Here is a 21,326-nt window from a genome sequence, read left to right on the forward strand (position 1 = left end):
ATGAGTATCATAGTGACGAGAGCCCTCAATATGTTCTTGCTGAGAAGAAGATTGATGGGGAACCTGACTAGTATCTCGATGCAAAGGGCGTTGCAATGAGTCTCGCTAACATGAACTATCTCGCGGAGAAGAGTGACTTCATTGAGATGTGCCTTGAGAGTCGCAGGGCGTACTGTGTTGAGAAGAGATCTGAGAAGAGCCAGGGGAGGAGCCCTGAGTGATGTGCCTGGCAATATGAGGATCATCTCCAGAGGGTTGCCGAGTCGTCTGTTTTACTCTCACCATTAGGTAGTATCTTTTCAAGAAATCTTCCTCACTGAACAAGTATAAAGCAGAGCGAGGGAGAATCCTTTTCACCCTTTCCAAGAACTACTGGGGAGTACGCTCACTTACTGACTTATCTGATGAAGAGGAGTTGGACATCTACAACAGAAGAAAAATGAAGATTAAAGTTAGTAAATGAGCATAATGAAGCCAATAGCTAGGGGCATATCCATGAACAAAGGAGTAAAAATGAAGAAATCAGGAGAAAAATTCTATATAGGGGGTCGGCCCAGTGAGCTTAAGCCTGGGCTGACCACCCTGAATCCATCAAATTATGAAACATGAAAAATGGGGCATAGGTGGTCGGCCTACCACCTTGGGCCGACCACCCCAAGGATGCAAGCCTTAGAAAAATGCCAGAGGACTGTTCAAGTCTCCAAAAAAAATTGTTTTTACAGTACAAGGAAGACCCCCAAAGAGATCAATTGAGAAGAGAAAAAAATATTTTTAGGGTCCGAGGGGGTTCTGCTTATGCTTGGGCCGACCACCCTGGATCCCTGGAAACACCTAAGGGTGTGGTGGTCGGCCCATGAGGGAATAGACATCCTTGGAAATCTCCAGGAGCATAAGGAAACTCTAGGGGTGGTCGGCCCTAACCCTGATCCTAGACCTGGAAATCGCACAAGGAGAGAAACCCTAAAGGTGCTCGGCCCATAATGAAGCCCTAGGAGTGCTCGGCCCATGAGGGAATAGACATCCTTGGAAATCTCCTATGCTAGGGTTTGGAGTCCTAGAAATCGCCAGGCTAGTGAGGTGGTCGGCCTAGGGTCTTACATCCTTGGAGAACGCCCATCTAGGGTTTCACAAACCTAAAGTCGCATATGCTAGGGTTTGTAACCCTGGAAATCGCCCAGGCTAAGGAATTTTACAGAGAATTCTTAACCTGATTCAAGTAAGTCAATTATTTTGGATCAAAATAAAACAAAACAAGAAAATTCAGACAAAATTTCTCAAAGATTCAAAGTGTTTCTTCTAAATCTAAGCACATTTAAATTAAATGGTGTAAGGATTAGAAGAAAGTACTTACCAAAGATCTGAGTTTGATGAGGAATTGGAGAAATCAGGCTTGGAATTCATTTGGGAGAGGCGTATAGAGCAAGAATGAGAAGAGAGGCCCTACTTATAACCTCTCAAGCAGACAAGATATTTTTAGGAATTCAAATTTCCTTGAAAAATATCTGGTATGGTTAAAATTTCAAATTCCTTGAAAAATATGTACATTTTTAGGAATTTAAAATTCCTTGAAAAATATCTATATTTTTAGGAAATCAAATTCCTTGAAAAAATATATTATATTTTTAGGAATTGAAATTCCTTGAAAAATATTTTGTATTTTTAGGAATTAATATCCTTGAAAAATATATTATATTTTTAGGACGTCAAAACTCCTTGAAAAATATGTTATATTTTTAGGATTCCAAATTTCCTTGAAAAATATATTAGATTTTTAGGAAATTAATTTTCCTTGAAAAGCCTAATTATTTTTAGGAATTACTAATTATCCCTGAAAAATTCGTGCTGAGCCAATTATCAGTAGTTAAAAGAGTACTATGTAATATCCCGAGGGACTTGTCTATTTAAGTATTGCTACGGTATGTTTCTCAGGCTAGAATCAAGTTTACCGTAATGTTGAAAACATTACAATAAACTTGGGGGGCAAATGTTATCCCTAAAAAATACAAGGATGATGTGGCGAATGAGAATACGACATGTGACATCACAAATCAGGGAAAAACGACGAAGTATTGAGAAAAGACCGACGGCCAAAAAAGATAGGTCCAGGACCTATAGGGAAATCGACCAAACCTAAACCCCCTATGGGTGGTCAGCCTGACCCCTACCCCTAGGGGTGGTCGGCCTAACCCCTACCTCAGGGGTGGTCGGCCCCAATGTGTCCAAGAGCCCCTAGGAGTGGTCGGCCTAACCCCTACCCTAGGGGTGGTCGGCCCCAGTATGCCCAAGGACCCCTAGGGTGGTCGGCCTGACGTGCTCACGAACCACCTGGGTGGTTGGCCCACCCTATTCTTCATAGGGTGGTCGGCCTAAACCCCCAAGTACACTTCACTGAGAAATACTCACTCTCGTTCAAACTGAAATCAACAGACCTAGCACCCAGAAGGTCACAAGCCTAGCACCCATGCTCGGGTCGTCGGGCCTAGCACCTAAGTCCCATATACAAACAGAGATTTAACATCTTCCTAGAGGTTTCTATCGTGCATTATCCACCATGATCTAGAGAAACAACAAGAAGACCCACGACCTCATAATCATAGGGAGGTGGACACGTATCTCCACTACCTGATAATCGTGTACAAAACCACGATCCCAATATTACTGGTCATGTAACAGCCCTTGGGTACTATAAATAAAGGTCCCAGGGCTTCATTTCAAAGGATCGCTTTTTCTGGAATTTTTGAGATCTAAAGAATATTTTGGGAGAAATTCTGGGCAAATTAGAAACGAGTGAATGCTTTTGTTCCTCAACGTAATTGTCGAGTGATTCAATACTAAAAGCTAAATGGATTAGGTTATTACTGTTCATTAGAACAGGGCTGAACCACTATAAAATTTCTGATGTTTGTTTAAGATATTTGTACTCCATCGTTTATTATATTTATTTCGTTCAAAAGGTGTCGTATACTGTACATACAACCATTGGCCAATTTCACAGGTCAACGGTTAACTTTTTATTAACTGATATTTATTTAAATATAAATATATTATTCTATTTGAAGACAAATTGAGAAAATAATCTTTTGAGCATTAAAATAATACCACACACCTGTGTCTATATAGTCAGAGGTGTGTAGCACTATAGGAGTGCCATGTGGATTTGTCTTGAACATTTCATTAGATATAATATTCAAAATATATTTATTTAATAAGATATTTTGATTTGTTTAAAATATTGGATATTAAATAAAAAGGTAATAAAGATATTTTATTATTTAAAATTAGTTTAAATAAAACTATTATTTATCTTTATTGGATTAAATAAAACCCTATAAATACATCATTATATGTTTGACCTAATATGATGACCAATCTAGTTTTCTGAAAACCTAGCTGCTCTTAGAAAAGTCATTCTTCCCTTTTCTCTGTACCATCACTAAGTCTCATGAGTTGAAAACACTTAGTGATCACTAGAAATCAATCATATAGTAATATGCATGCCCACATGCGTCCTGGTGTGTTAGAGGCTAATTTGGAAGATCAAGGTGTGAGATCTGTCTCGTTGGAATTGCGAGGATTTGATGATCGTAAATATACAAAAAGATACAAGGAATCTTGATAGGCATCAAGAGGTAACTTTCTCTATCTTTTATATGGTTAATCTAATGCAATGCATATATGTTGAGATTTTGGGCTTATGGTTTTAATTGAATTTTAATAAATTGCTTTCATTGTTCTAGGATTTAGACCATAAAAACAACCATGTGTATCTTCTCGCTCTCTTCCTCCAACTAAACTTGAGGTTCCTCTTCAGTAACTCCTGAGGGAGGAGGTGGAGGAGGATCCTATAGGTCCTTGGCTGTCTGGCCCAACTGTTGGCCTTGATTTTTCTCAGGAGGCATGGTCGATAATCAACAATTAATTTTCTATGTTCTTGAGTTCAACTCTCAATGAAAGCACCAAAATGTTGACCAACGATTTGGTCAATGACACAGAGTCAAATAAACGATATGAAATGGGAACTGAACTTAAGAATATGAAAACGACACAAAAAATTTATAGTGGTTCGGCCCCAAAGATTGGTAATAACCTACATCCACTTATACGTTTATTATTGAAGTGAATTCCCAAACCCATGATCAAATTAGCTTGCGTCAACTGAGTTTCGTAAGCGTGAGAGAATACAAGAATCGATGCATAAAAGTATGAAAATGTAACGACCCAAATCTTCTAATAAGGCTTAGTTCCTTGATTAGTGTGCCGAGAGGGCAATAAATTATTTAATTACATTATTGTATGATTAATTGTGATATATGTATATCGTTATTTAATTACTTAAGTTATATTATAATGTGAATATATGTATGCATGTTTAGGTGAATTAAATATGCATGTGGGCGCGTTCTTGTTAATAAGGGCATATTTGTAATTTTGGCCCGTTAAGGGCATAAATGTAATTATGCGTGTTATGACTGGGACCACATTGTTATGTAGGTATATTTGCGATATTGGGCTTGAGGCGGTCCTAGTGAGCGGATTAGCGGAATAGTCACAACGAGGTCAAATACCTTGCTCGCGGTGAGCCTGGGGGTAATTTGTAGAATGTAGTGTGTATTCGAGGTTGATTGGGCAACGGGTAATTATTTAGCGGTTATTTGGTTATGTCAAGATTAATTGGGAATTTATAGGAATACTCGAGGAATTAGCGGGAATGGGGAAAATGACGGGTTTGCCCTTGGAGGCATTAAAGGACTAAGAATTGACCTAGGGGTATTTTGGTTATTTAGAAGCTAAAGATAGACTTGGGGGAAACCTTGAGATGTAGTCAATAACATAAAGAACTTAGTTTATGAGTCCCTTACTCTTTCTCTCTCTCTCTATTCGGCTCACTCCCTCTCCCTTGGTGTGCTTGGAGGCTTAGTGATACTCTTGGAGAATTGGCTCAGGAATTTGAAGTTTGAAGTGTTTGAGATTTAGCTCAGGGTTGAATTCTTGGTTGAGGTAAGGATTTTATTCTGATTTCTATTGGTTTTCTGCTGTGATTTAGGGGTTTTCATAGGGTTTAAACCTTAGGCTGATTTTTGGATTTTGATGAGACTATGGAGTAGTTTTTGGGGTAGTTATACTGATTATGCTGCATTGATATGAATTCTAGACGTAATTCTGGGTTTAGGTATTGGTTAGGGTGGATTTCAGTGGAATTGGCTCAAGAAAACACTAGGAAAAACTAGTATGTCGCGGCTCGCATGAACCTAGAAGACCTTAGGGGGTTTGCTTAATCGCCCCAGCGTTGCGGCGCAGGTTGGGGCGCGTCGCGGCCCGCATCCTCCAGGAGAGAGCCTTAGGCTCTCTGATTGTAGCACGCTACGGCACTAGAGGGTGGGTTGCGGCTCTAATTAAGGGAAATGGCCGAACAGATTTTTAAGCTCGGGAACTCAAACTTAAGGGCTCAAGAGGGATTCTACTACCCAGTTTAGTAGAATTCGAGGTCCGGAGGCTAGTATATTATTTTGAAAGCTTTTAATCAGTTTAGATTGTGATGGTTATTTATTATTACGTTGTGACTAGGATATACCGCTAAGGCTCGGGATTAGGAATCGTGCTCAGGATCGCCCTATTCTGTCAACTCGGGACTCAGGTAAGAAAACTGTTTGCGCCCATAGAGCAGGGCATGACCCGATTTTCTGTACTTAGTGTTATATGTGAATGTCTGAAATTGTTATGTCATGTATATGTGTTTGTGACTGATCGGTGAAGGTCGGGATCAACAAAGGCTAGAAACGACAATAAGTTGAATGCAGGCCGTTGTGGGATGGCCATCTAGGGTGTTGTACTCACCCGCTCGGTTAAGACCGTGAACCTGGTGCCTGGTAACGCACCTGGATCTGCTTAGGCCGCTATTGTGAATTGTCTGTTATATGTGTTTACTAAAATAAACTATTATATGTTATGTTTGTGGAGTTTTCTTGCTGGGTCTTAGCTCACGAGTGCTCTAGGTGCAGGTAATGGCAAAGGAAAGGCCGACCAAGCATGAGTTGGAAGGAATGGAGCGATGTGTACATGTTTGGCCTATTTGGCTGCCACAACTAGGGTTGTTTTGAGGAACACGTTATAAATATCTGGTTTTGTCACCTAGGTTGACTGTATAATAAATTTTGAGTTGTAAATACATTTTAAACAATATTTTGGGATCCTAATGTAACACTTTTATGATTTAAATGAATGTCCAACCCTTTTATATTGAAATTTTTTTGGAATGAGTCTTTACTTTTATTAATCACCCTTTTCGGTCTAATACCTCGATTAGCGAGTTAATTGCATGTTTTAAAATCACACGGTGATGGCTTAGGGTAACAGGGCATTACAACTTGGTATCAGAGCATGCCAAGGTTTATGGTTCTTGGAGATTTACTGAACTTGTAAGCTTGCTGCCAGTGACAAGCTTGACTCAGAGTTGGTCGATATTAAGTGAAATATGTGTTTAATTGCTTATCTGAATAGCCCTATTTTCCTAGTTCCTATATGTAAAGCATGATGAGTATATATAATGTCAGGGCATGGCCTTTTTGACTATTATATGATTATGTTGTGTTTGTCTTGTATTGGTTTGATATTTATGTCTGATTGGTTTAACTAGGAGGTAGTTTCTTTGAATGTTGTTATCGTGTCTGATGTGTGGCATCATTGATTGCAGACATATTGAAATTATGCCTCCGCAATCAACTAGATTTTGCAACAATATGGCCAAAGATAACAACCAGGGTCAGGACCCTCCACCTGCCCCACAGAACTGGCAGCAAATGTTTGTAGAAATGCAAGACAGACTTCAGAGAACTGAAGATGAACTCCGAGACCTGAGACAGTAGGCTCCTCCTCGCGATGTTGGATTACAGGTCCCACAGGCTGTGGCACCAGTGCCAGCCCAGCCCGTGATGGAGAATAGGTGGGAGCCTCTGTATGAGAGGTTTAGAAAGCAACACCCTCCCACCTTTGAGGGCGGTCCAGACCCACTGCGGGCAGAGCAGTGGATGAACATGATTTCTTCCATATTGAATTTTATGAGGGTGGAAGGAAACGAGAGGGTGGCTTGTGCCAGTTATATGCTGAGGGATGATGCCCACATCTGGTGGGAAGTTGTGTCTCAGAGGAGAGATGTGACTACAATGACCTGGGAGGAGTTCAGGGATGTATTTAATGAGAAATACTACAGTGTTGCAGTTTGAGATGCAAAGGTGGATGAATTCACCAATCTAACTCAGAACAGGATGACGGTAACTGAGTATGCTCTGAAGTTTGACCGATTGGCTAATTTCACACAGGATTTGGTGCCTACTGACAGGGCAAGGAGAGATCAATTTGTACGGGGATTGAATGTGATGCTAGCCCATGATGTTAAGATAACACTGGATCCAAGGACTACTACCTATGATCAAGTGGTGGAAAAAGCCCTTACTCCTGAGGGTGTTGAAGACCAGATCTGGAAAGAAGATGCTGCAAGGCGCGATGCTTAGAGGATGGTACCTCCCTTCACTGGTTCTGGCCGAGGTAATGGCCCCAGTAAGCAGAAGAGAAAGGCCCCAGATTCTTTTGTTCCTCCTGGTCCAGATAGTAGGGTACGGGGTACCTTTGACGGTCATCAGGGCGGGGGAGAGAACTGGAGAAGCTTCCTAGAGTGTCCACAGTGTAGGCGAGGACATCTAGGGGAGTGCAGAGTTAGAGCATGTTTCATCTGTGGGAGTGTTAGTCACTTGAGGAAAGATTGTCCACAAGACAAAAAAGAGGAACCAAATAAGAGCGACATCCTCACTCCAGCCAGGGTGTTCACCTTGACCCAGATCGAGGCTGAGGCTAGTCCCTCGGTCATGACAGGTCAGATTTCTAGTACTGGTTCCTCATTTACTGTATTGATTGATTCAGGAGCTACTCATTCATTTGTATATGCTAGAGTGATAGACCGTCTGTGTAGACCTTGTGATCTGTATGCTATAGGATTTAGGACTTTGTTGCCAACTGGGGAATTGGTAGTCTCTAGGAGGTGGGTTAGAGCATTACCAGTAGAGATAGATGGTAGGGAGTTGTCTGTGGATCTGATTGAACTAGTGATGGATGACTTTGATATGATTATGGGGATGGATTGGCTTGCAAAGTATTGGCAACGATTGACTGCAAGCGAAGGATGGTAACGTTTGAACAAAAAAGGGAGGAACCCTTTGTGTTTGTGGGGACAATAAGTGGACCAGGAGTACCTATGATCTCTCCACCTCGATCTGATCGAAGTAATTTTAGTGATTTACCTAATTTCTTTTCAAATTTTGCTCGGAATTCTTTATACTTACCAAAAGTTTTGGATTTCCTTTGAATTAAGTATAGGTAACCATATCTCAAATAATCATTAATAAAAGTGACGAAATATTCATAACCTTCTCTAGCTTGGACATTTAATGGACTACAAACATCCGTATGTACAAGTTGAAGTGGTTTTGTGGCTCTTGAACCTTTAGCAGAGAAATGTCTCCTGGTCTTTTTGCCTTCTAGGCAGGATTCATAGACTGGAAGAGAACCAATTGAAAATTCTCTTAAAGGACCATCCTTTGTTAGTTTGTTAATTCTGTCTAAACCAATATGTCACAATCTCAAATGCCACATGTATGTTTCACTATCGGAATCTATCTTTTGTTTTTTAATAGATCTGGGATTTACAGTTTTAAATAATTCAGAATTATAAACATGCTCAACATTGGACTCTAACTTGTAAAGTTCACCTTCATATTTTGCAGAACAAATGTCAAAACCATATTTCAAAATAACAATCGAATTATTATTAAAAGAAATATTTAAACCTTGTTCATGCAATTTTGATAAGGAAGTCAAATTTCTAGAAAATCCAGGAATAAAATAAACATTGTCCAACACAATAAATTTATTATTATCAAAAACTAGGCGAGCTTTTCCTACTGCAGATGTCGAGATCTCCTATCCACTTCCAACTCTCATGGTCACCTCTCCATGAGCTAGCTTCCTCAAAGTACTAAGACTCTATGAAGAAAAACAAACATGATTAGTGGCTCCGGAATCAACTATCCAAGATGAAAAATCACCTACCACTAAACAAAATTCTAAAACAAGCAAATCAAATTTACCCTTCTTTTTGTCTTTCAGTACAGTCAGGTACTTAGAACAATTCATTTTCCAATGACCATCAACTCCACAATGAAAGTATGATCCTTTCGGTGTCTTCTTTTTGGAGTACTTTGCAGAATTATTCTTCTTGGAAAACTTGTTGGTCTTCTCTAGTTGTTTATCCTTTCCTTGGCCACCCTTTTTTTTCTTCTAATTACCATTTGAAGTGGAAGACTTGGTTTCAACAACATTTGCCTCTTCAACCTTAGTGGAACTTTTGTTTAAAGATTCAAAAGATTACAACTCATTCAGCAACTGGGTCATGTTGTACTCCAACTTGTTCATAACATAGTTGGTAGTAAATACCACAAAAGCTGGTGTGAAAGATTCAAGTATCACACTTACTTGAGTTCTCTCATCAATGGTCGCACCATGGATTTCTGCATCGTGCAATATGTTGAACATGCCTAGGACATGTTCTCTGACAGAAACACTTTTCTTTATTTTCATATTCATGAAGCTTCTAGTAGCATCATGCCTACACTTATCATATTGCTGGCCAAACATGCCTTGTAAAGATTCCCAAATCTCATAAGTTGTTTCAACAGTTTCAAACTTTTTTCTGAGTACATCGCTCATACTAGCAAGCATATAACATTTGGCCTTATTGTTAGATAAGATCCAATTGTCATACTTTTCTCTAGTAGTTTTGGCAGCAATGAGAGCAGGAACCTCAGGACATTCCTCATTTAGGACAAACATGTGGTTTTCACATAACAAAACAATGTTCATGTTCGATTTCCATTTCATATAGTTATCACCAGTCAATTTCTCATTAGCAAGTAAAGCAGTTACAGGGTTTGGATTGGACATATTGCTGAAAAATAAATAAATAAAATATAATGAATTAATGCATATAATAAATATCAATTTATATTTGGAATAGTAAACATGATGCATGAATGCAACACATAAAATAACACACACAAAATAGTTACTAGTGTATGATAGATTAATTTGAAAATTAATGGACCAGCCTTAGGGTAGGTCAGACTAATCACAAATTAATCTTAAGACAAGATCTAAACTCCATAAGTGAAAACTTAAAAACTCATTTTTCTCTTTTGACTTATGAATTACCGTTAGTTTGGTCAAGATGTACTAGTCGTGCTCGAAAGCCTAGATACATCTTCGGAATGTAACCTAGTATTTTTTTATTAATGACTTAACTCAAGAGTGTTCCTTAGGGTTAGTCAAACTTGAAATACATCACTGATCTTATTCTCTTATTAGAAGTCAATCTTGAGATAAAATAAACATATTCGGAAGTCTTTCCTTAGGGAGACCGCAAATGGAGGCGACACGAGGCCCTTCCTATGCCTCTCGGTGTTCAACCAATAATGGAGACCATGGGACTTATTGTCATAATTCCCTCTCCCACTCACTATTTTAAAAAAGAATGTGTTTTTTTTTCAAAATCAATATTTTTCAATTTGGTTGTAAAACTAATTAAATTAATTTTACCAAATGATATTCTAATAAATATTAATCCAATTATGCAAAATAAATAGTCGTGCCCTATATTAATTTTATTTTGCCATTTTTAAGTAGAAAATCATTTAATTTAATAAGAAAATTTTATTAAATAAGAAAAATAACAACTTTAAATTTTTTTTACCATCTTAACTAATTAAGACTAAATTAATTATATGAGTAATCAAATAAAATCATATAATCAATCTATGTATGGCATGTTATAATGCATGATAAATTATTAAACAATTTAATCATGTTCAAGCAAATAAATAAATAAAATAAATGTAGGTTGGGTGCTTTGGGTATTTTTAGAAAATTACAACACTTGCAAAAAATACACAAAAATAATTAAACTAACTAAGGCATAATGAAGAGCAACTCCTTTGATCTTTGGACCTTCTCTCTTAGTCTTTGGGCCTGCCATTTTAATTATCCATTATGAATTAAATAACATTTTAATTATTTAAAAAAAAATTAAATAATCAAACTTTGGGTTTTAATACTCAACAAGTTATTGAGGCCCAATTAGAATTTGGACTCACCATAATTAATTCAAAAAATTATAATTAAAACACCTTTGATTATATTGGGCTCAAAATGGCCCAAATAGATAATTACACATCCATTAGGATTTGCATGACACAAATCCTAATGGGTGTGTCATGGTGGGCGACAGCTAGGGAGGCCAACTATAACGTCCTCCTAATCCAGGACTGTGATATTGTGTATTTTAAATTGTGTCAGACTTGCTAATCAAGTCATTTGGTTATAAACATGTAACTAAGGTTAATGTCAAGATTTAGGGTTAAAAATTTTGGTCAAAGGAACTGTTGACTTTTATTTAAAAAGTTTCATACATACATGGTGTAATGCCCTGGTTACCCCAGAACAGTTACAGTGAACCGGAAATTTAACTCGCTACCTGAGTTCTTTGGTTAAAAACGTGCTTCTAAGTGTTATTAACAGGCTAAGGTGGAAAATCAATCAAAAGGAAATGATATATTTTATTCAATACATAAAAGTGTTCATGGGCCCATAAAAACATTTACAAGTTATTTACAACTCAAAATGGTCATTATTGTTTAAATTTTACAACCCGCCGACCTAAGCGGCAAAAATAGGGTAAACCCCCTAGTTCCTCTAAGAACTCCTTGGCCGTGGTGGTCAAGCGGCCGCATATGTACACAACACCACCTAAGCTCTCCACTCAAGGCTGGGTGAGCTTCTCTTTCCCTTTACATGCACCACATAGCACCCATGAGCCAAAGCCCAGCAAGAAAACACAATATATCATGAATATAGTATCAACAATGATCATAATCATCATTTAGGAGTTTCAGTCCAAAACAGATGAGTGACAGTTGCAAAAGTCACTAAGGTGGGTTCCGTTCCCTCCAGCCATGTGACGATAGGGTCACCGGGACTTTACAAATAAGTGATCCTTTCACTAGCTTAAACAGGATAGGTGCTTGATGACTAGTCACCAACATAACCTACCTCATGACCATAGAGTCATAACCATGGGATTCCGCTCCCTAGCCATGTGACAAGCTGTCACCTAGGCCTTTGGCCCTGGCTCTGAGTAACTAGTCTTAGACTAGTCAAGCACTTATAAGTTTCATTGACCTTAGGGTCGGTCCAGCATTAACGCCCCTAGAGTCATTCAACGATGATATCAATTAGATCTAATCTTTTATCGGCCCTGCGTTCAGGACGCTTATACCGTTTCTGACTCTCAGGCCAGTAATACGCGACCAGTGCCGTCCCTGACTAATCAGTGCCATACACAAGTAAGCAAGCTCTGCTAAGCATTTAATATGCAATCAATGTCCACATTTACCAATCAGCATGCCTCAACAATAATCATGCATGTCATATACACAGGGTGCAGTTTTCTTACCTCTGGTTCAAGTGAGAATTAATATAAGAACGACCCTTGAGAACGATTTGTCTTTTTGTCCCTTAGCGGTTACCTGGTCATAACCAATTATGGGATTCCATCAATAAAATGAATAATAAAATATTCCCGGACCAAGTCCTAGCCTCCGGGACATCGAATCCCACTAAACCGGGTAGTAGGATCGATCTCGAGGCCTAAGGTTTGAATCCCTAAGTCAAAAACACACTTTTGGCCAAGATGGCCCTCAAGCGTCGCAGCCCTTCCCAAAAAAACAGAGGCAACTCACCTCAAGCGCTGCGGCCCTTCCCCAAGCGCCGCAGCCCTTAGGCCTCTTCAGCACCACCTTCTTCTTCAACAAGCTTAGGTCGCGACGCTCTAGAACAGAGCCACGGCCCCACCCAAATCTCAGCCAAAAACCTCTATTTTTCTCCTTCAAAACCTTATAAAAACTCTCCCAATATCACTAAACAATTCCACCAATTATTACCACAACTTATCCACCATATAACCATCAAAACCTAAGTGAACTTCTTCCAAAGACTTCCATTGATTCCAACTATTTATATCAAAATCCATAGGCTGTAAACTATAAGAAAACAGAGCATAACCAAGGTTTCATGGATAAAATCTTACCTCAAATTGGTTTTGAATCCCTTTCAATGAATGAACTAAGTCTACAACCTCCAAGCTTTGATTTCCTAGCTTGATTCTTCAATTTGGGATCACAAACTTCAAAGGAAGCAAGAGTAAAAATGATGAACGTGAGGGAGGAAGCTTGGCTCTGTTTTGTTCTATTCTTTCTACAGGTTTCTACAGTCAATAAATCATATATATCCATGTCAAATGACCTTAATGCCCCTAGGTCATTTAAAAGCTTCTAAAGACTCCCAAGGGTAAAACTGCCCTTTTCAACCTATATCATAATTAACGCTCTCCAATTCTCGCTATTCTCAATATTCTCAAATACCAATTATTCTTATCCCGTTACCCTTTAATTCCCGGTAACGCTCTAATCGCCGAAATACCCCGAGACTCACCCCGAGCCCCAAGCTTAAACCTATTATGACCAAACCGATAGTTTATATTCAGAGATCGTCTCATGCCGAATAGCTCGAACAAATCCACATTATAATGTGGCCTCAACAATTAATCACAAGCATGCACCAAAATATACAAATATGCCCTCAACGGGCCAAATTACCAAAATATCCCTATAATCAAATGTGGATCCACATGCATGCATTTAACATCATATTATAATATAATTCGCATAAACATGCATATAATCATTTAATGGCGTACTAAAACAATTATGGCCTTCCCGGCCTACTAATCCAGCCATTAAACCACATTAGGGATTTCGGGGCATTACACATGGGATCCAAAAACATTACAAACAAACGTTTAAAAGGGTGTATATACATCAAAAGTTACAACCAACCGACTTAAGCAGCAAAATTAGGGCTACAACCCTAGTTCCTCTGAGATATCCACGGTAGTGGTGGACGAGTAGCCGCATATGTACACGCCGCCACCGAAGCTTTCCAACTCATGGCTGGTCAAGCTTTTCTTTCCCCTTACCTGCACCACAAAGCACCCATGAGCCAAGGCTCAACAAGAACATGTGCATAAACAGGAAGTATAAATATCCATATACTTATCTGGCACATCCAGTAGTAATAACCTACTCATACAGGCATACAATTACAAATAAATAGTCAAGAGACCATTCTGGGGCCACTGCCCTAAGTAGTTGACCATAGAGTCAACCCCGAGGCCCTATCCCCTAGCTATGTGACCATAGAGTCACCTGGGGCCCTCACCCTTAGCTCTGGGTAACTAGCCATAGAGCTAGCCAAACACTTTCATTTTCCATCAACCATTGGGTCGGCCAACGTAATAGTACGTTGCTGATTTAGGCCTAAGCCTTTTGACCAGCGTGCATCACACTATTGCCGTGCTTGACTAATAAGTCAAGCCCTGATCCAAGTATTTGAATATCAATACAGAAACTAATATGGATAGGAATACCTCAACAAGACAAACACGCTTACATATCAATCACATAATATCATCAAGTAATTGTAAACATAGTAATAATCATGCTAATTTAACGGGGCCAAGCCCTAGCCGCGCAAACCATGTGAACAATCATGAAACACTTAAGCAGGTATAAAATATTCAACTGTGTTTAATCAATAACGGAACGATAACTTAATCATAATCATCCTCAGGGGCCCAAGCCTTATTCATAATTATTATTGATAGTCGGGCCAAGCTCTAATCACATATAACACGTATTGGGTGCAGTTTTCTTACCTCAGGTACGAGTATAGCGTAAAATAAGAACGACCCCCGAGCAAGATCCCAGTTCTGAGCCCCTAGCGATAGCCTAGTCACAACCATAATATAGGATTCCATGAATAACGAGCAAAAAAAGGCTTTCGGACCGAGTCCTAGCCTCCGGGACTTTGAACTCTACTAAACTGGGTAGTAGATTCGATCCCGAGCCCTAAGGAAAAGATTCCTACCACTAAAAACTAACCATGGCTAAAACAACCCAGGCAGGCCGCGACCTGCCCTTGAGGGTCTTGGCGCGCCCTTCAAGTCAGAGGCCCTCCTCCCCTGGAAATGGAACACGGGTCGTGACCTGCCCTAGAGGGTCGCAGCGTGCCTCCCAAGGCCCTGGGTTTGGTTGGGTCGCGGCCTTTCAAGAACATGGCCGCGACTTGGCCCTGCAAACCCAGGTTTCCTCCATTTTTCATCAACCAAATCCAACCAAAACTATCCTAATTTCACCCTAAAACATTAATTCAATCCATATAACAGTTTTAATATCTTCCCAGCAACAAAACTCAACTAAAACCTAGATGCAAAACTCATCAAAACTTCCAATACAACACTTGAGCTACAAGGCTCAAGAACACATCAAGAACAGCCAACTAAACAAAAAAACTAATGTAAATCAAGGTCCAAAGCTTACCTCAACTATGATTTAAGTCTCCCTAGCTGTAACTAATCCAATTCCAAGCTTAAGCCTTCAATCTCTCAAGCTTCAACCAATAATTTCCCCTTAATTCTCAAAGAATTCCCTTAGAAGAGTTAAGAGAAAATCAGAGAGGGAGAGTTGGTTGATGAGCTGCTAGAAGTGTGTTTTGAGTGTTTTTTTTTTTTTGTGTGTTTCCTTAAGGCTTAAGTTTACTTAAGCTAATCCCAAGGCTTGGGTATCAAAAACATCCCTGAGGGCAAAATGGTCAAAATCCCCAGTACTCCCTCCTAATCTCGCTAACTCCAAATATATCCTCAATTATTCATTCACATTACCCGATAACCCGATTTAATGCTAAATACCTAAAATACCCCCTTGACTCACCCCGAGTCGGGTATTGGGTCCCGTTTTGACTTTCCCGCTAACTTTCTTCCTAGGATCGTCTCGTGCTGAGTAACCCAAATAAACCCACATAATAATGTGGTCTCTCACATATATGAACATATATACAATTATGCCCATAACGAGCCAAATTACGAAAGTTGCCCTTCTAATAAGAAGCAGGCCCACATGCATACTTAATATCCTTAAACATGCATAACTAGCTATATTATCATATAACTCACATAATCACAATCAAATATATCAAATAAACATATAATTCCATATATTTCCATTCTGGCCCCCTAATCAAGGCCCTAAGCCTTATTAGGTAATTTTGGGACGTTACAACTATTCCCTCCTTACAGAAATTTCGTCCTCGAAATTTTACCTGAATAGCTCGAGATACTGAGTCTGCATATCTGCTTCCAGCTCCTAGGTCGCTTCCTCGACCTTGCTATTCCTTCATAATACCTTAACTAAAGGTATAGTTTTGTTCCTTAGGACCTTGTCCTTCCTGTCTAAAATCTAAATCGATTGCTCCTCATAGGACAAGTCTGCCTCCAGTTCTAGATCCTTGTAACTAAGTACATGAGTTCCATCTGACGCATACTTCCTCAGCATGAAAATATGAAATACATTATGCACACTAGACAGTGCAGGGGGTAGGACCAACCTGTAGGCCACCTGATCGATACCCTCCATGATCTCAAATTGTCCCACAAACCTAGGGCTCAGCTTACCCTTCTTCCCGAACTTCTTCACCCCTCTCAGAGGTGAAACCCTAAGAAAGACATAGCCTCCCACCTAGAACTCCACGTTCCTCCGCCTTGGGTCTGAATAGCTCTTCTGTCTATTCTGAGACGCGAGCATCCAAGCTCTAATCTTCTCAATAGCCTCAGTGGTCCTCTAAACTGCTTCAGGACCTAAATATTTCCTCTCACCCATCTCATCTCAGTGAATGGGCGATCTACTCTTCCTACAATACAGCATCTCATAAGGTGCCACTTCAATGGTAGACTGGTAGTTGTTGTTATAGGAAAATTCTATCAGAGGCAAATATTTACTCCAAGACCCTTCAAAGTCCAACACACATGCTCTCAGCGTGTTCTCCAATATCTAGATAGTCCTCTCAGACTGACCATCAGTCTGAGGATGATAAGTTGTACTGAACTTCAACTATGTACCCATCACCCTTTGTAAACTTCCCCAAAACATGGAAGTAAAGATAGGGTCCCTATCTGATACGATAGACCTCAGAGTCCCATGAAGGAGAACTATCTCTCTCACATAGAGATATGCATACTGGTCAACCGTGTAATTTGTCCTCACTAGTAGAAAATGAGCTGATTTCGTATATCGATTCACAATGACCCAAATAGAATCATGATGGCCCACTGTCCTGAGTAATCCTACCACGAAATCCATCATGATGTCCTCTCACTTCCATTCTGGAATATCCAGAGGCTGTATCAGCCCTTATGGCCTCTAATGCTCAGCCTTGACCTGCTAATAGGTCAGGCACATTGCCACATACTCAGTCACATCCCTCTTCATCCCAGGCCACCAATATAAAACTTTCAGATCTTGGTACATCTTCGTGGTGCCTGGATGTAGAGAAAAAGGGGTAGTATGAGATTCATTCAGAATCTCCCATCTGATCCCAGTGTCCATTAGAAAATAGATCTGATCCTTGTATCTCAACAAGCCCATGCTTGACACCGTATAGTCCTTAGCTACTCCAGCTAGGATGTTCCCTCTAATCTGCCCTAACTGTGGATCATCTAACTGCTTCTCCTTAATCCTCTCCAAAAGAGTAGACTATAGGGTGATGTTGGCTAGCTGCCCACCACTAACTCAATTCCTGCTCTAGCCATATCGTCAGCCAACTTCCTTGATATCTGCCTGGCACTATATAACTGTCTCGGACCCTTCCAGCTTAAGGCATCTGCTACCACGTTGGCCTTCCCAGGGTGATAGAGAATCTCACAATCATAATCCTTGACCAGCTCTAACCAACGTCTTTGCCTCATGTTCAGATCCTCCTGGGTGAAGAAGTATTTTAAACTCTTGTGGTCAGTGTATATCTCACACTTCTCACCACACAAGTAGTGCCGCCACACCTTCAGTGCAAAACCCACTGCTACAAATTTTAATTCATGTGTGGGGTATCTCTGCTCATACTCCTTCAAATGACATGATGCGTAGGCAATCACCTTCCCTGTCTACATAAGAACACAGCCCAGACCCTACCTCGAGGCGTCATAATAAACTACAAACTTGTCCCGATCTGTAGGAAGGCTCAAAACCGGAGCGGTGATCAAACTCTTCTTAAGCTTCTGGAAGTTGTCTTCACATTTGTCTGACCATATGAACTTCTGATTCTTGCGTGATAACTCTGGCAGTGATGACGCAATCTTGGAAAACCCCTCCACAAAGCGTCTGTAATACCCTGCCAATCCCAAGAAACTCCTGATCTCTGAAGCGTTCTTCAGTCTTGGACAATCTCTGACCACCTCAATCTTCGCTAGATCCACCTTAATTCCATCCTTAGTAACTATGTGACCTAAGAAAGTCACCTGTGGCAACCAGAATTCGCATTTCTTGAATTTCGCATACAGCTTGTGTTCTCTCAATCTCTATAGTACCAATCTGAGGTGTTGCTCGCATTCTATCTCTATCTGAGAGTATATCAATATATCGTCAATAAAAACGATCACAAACCGATCTAAGTAATCTTTGAACACCCTGTTCATCAGATCCATAAATGTTGCTGGGGCATTACTCAATCCAAATGACATCACCAAAAACTCATAATGCCCGTATCTGGTGCGAAAAGTTGTCTTCGGTACATCCTCCTCTCTGATCCTCAGCTGGTGATAACCAGATCAAAGATCTATCTTAGAGAATATCATTCTACCCTGCAACTGGTTCAACATATCATCAATCCTTGGCAGAGGATATCTATTCTTGATAGTCAACTTGTTCAGTTTTCTGTAATCGATACACATCCTTAGAAAACCATCTTTTTTCTTCACAAAGAGAACTGGTGCGCCCCATGGTGAAAAACTGGGCCTGATAAAACCCAAGTCTAATAACTCCTGTAGTTGAACCTTTAGTTCCTTCAGCTCAGCTGGAGCCATCCTATAAGGTGCCCTAGATACTGGCTCTTTCCCTGGCGCCAATTCAATCACAAACTCAATCTCCCTATGTGGAGGTAACCCGCAGATCCTCTGGAAACACGTCCAGAAACTCACTGACTAATCGGGTCTATTCTAGTCCCACTGGCACGACCTGAGTGGTATCCATGACACTAGCTAAGAATCATATGCTGTGCAATAGGTCTCTAGCTCTGAGTACAGATATCATAGGTATATGGGGTCCATGCACAGTGTCAACAAATACAAAGAGGTCTCCACCCTCAGGGTCAAAGGTTAGCATCTTCTTCTTGCAATATATCGTTGCCCCGTACTTCTCTAACCAATCCATACCCATAATTATATCAACATTAGTCATAACCAATTCTACCAAGTCAACTGATAATTCTCTGCCATCCACTATAACTGGTAGTGATCTAACCCATCTCCTGGAAACTGCTAACTTCCTAGTAGGCAGCATAGTACCAAACCCCACAGGATAGAAGTCACATGGTCTACACAATCCATCTATAATTCTACTAGCAACAAATGAGTGTGTAGCTCCCGAATCAATCAAAACAGTATAGAAGGTTCCAACACTAGAAAGCTAACCTGTAACCACCAAGGGACTAGCCTCGGCCTCTGCCTGGGTCAAGGTGAACACCCGAGCTGGCATCAGGTTGTCCACCTTCTTCAGCTCCTCCTTTCTAGCTCTCGGGCAATCCTTCTTCAAATGCCCCACACTACCGCAAACAAAGCAGGCCTTCGCCTGAAATTCCCCAATATGGTGCCTCCTGCACCGTGTACACTTTAGGAATGCTCTCCAGGTCTCACTGCCACCCTGGCGGTCCATCTGTATGCCCTGTGGCCTCCTATCTGGCCCTGGAGCTGAAACTGTGTCTGGAATCTTCCTCTTCTGGTCACTAGAGCCTCCACCCCTACCCAAACCTATAAATGGAGGTCCCAGCCTCCTAGAATCCCTTCTGGCTGTATTGTCATGCCAGATCTTGTTCTCTGCGCTTTCAACTATAAGCCCCTTCTCCACAGCCTGTGCATAGGTAGTCAATCCTGGCATAGTGGTAATACAAACATGGGCTATCATAGGTTGTAGCCCCTGTAGAAACCTCTCTCTTCTGGTCCCATCAGTGGGCACTAGATCCGCGGAAAGCTTTGCCAGTCTGTCAAACTTCAGGGCGTAATCAGTCACTGTCATGTTACCCTGAAGTAACTTGCTAAACTCCTCAGCCTTCGCAGCTTTAACTGTGTTGTTCTAGTATTTCTCATTAAATAAGGTTCTGAACTCTTCCCATTCCATGGTGGTTACTGCTCTAGTCTGGGATACCACCTCCCACCATATTCGGGCATCCTTCCGAAAGATATAAGTGGCGCAGGCCCTCTCTCATTACCACCTACCCTCATAAAATCTAGGATAGTGGTTATCATGGTCATCCACTGCTCAGCCTTCAGTGGATTTGAGCTGCCCTCAAAGACTAGAGGGTGTTGTTTCCTGAACCTCTCATACAGGGGTTCCCATCTATCTTCCCTTGCCTTGGGCTGCACTACTGCTGGTAACTCTGGCTGTATCACTACCGGTACTACGGGCTGTGGGTTCCCTGCTGGAACCTGTTGCTGCCTCAAGAGGCGAATCTCCTCTTCCTGCCTCTCTAATCTAGCTTACATACCAACAAGCACATGATGCCAGTTTTTTGGAGCTAGCGGTGGGGCCTAGCCTTGGTCATTCCCTTCCCTGGCCAGTAACTCTTGGCCAGCCAACCTTTCTGACCTTCGAGGATTCATACTGTCATTCAATCCACTCTGCAGTGATCAAATCAACCATTAGGTACGTAATAACAAAACCTCTTGCCGCCTGACGATCCAAGATCAAACAGACAAACAACAGATGCAATGCTAATAAGCATGCCAACACATAATATGTTCATTCATGGTCCTAATAAGCACTTCCTGATATCCATCAGCAAATAACAATGCACATAGACATATCTAAACATTTATGCAAGTATAACATGGCTAATAAGCATGTTCTTTAATCCCTGCAAGTGTTAACAATGCTAATAAGCATTTCCTAGCTTATATACAAATCATAACGCTAATAAGCAGTTCCCTTGCATTCATAAACAGTAACAATGCTAATAAGCACGTTCTTTATCATTCATGCAACAGTTAAGGGCCAAGCCCTATCAGATTATCTCATGCTTCCTAAACAGGCACGCAGATAAGGCAAGCATGTCATGTTTAAGCAGTTAAA

Source organism: Humulus lupulus, chromosome X (genome assembly GCF_963169125.1).
Source record: "Humulus lupulus chromosome X, drHumLupu1.1, whole genome shotgun sequence".
Taxonomy (NCBI): domain Eukaryota; kingdom Viridiplantae; phylum Streptophyta; class Magnoliopsida; order Rosales; family Cannabaceae; genus Humulus; species Humulus lupulus.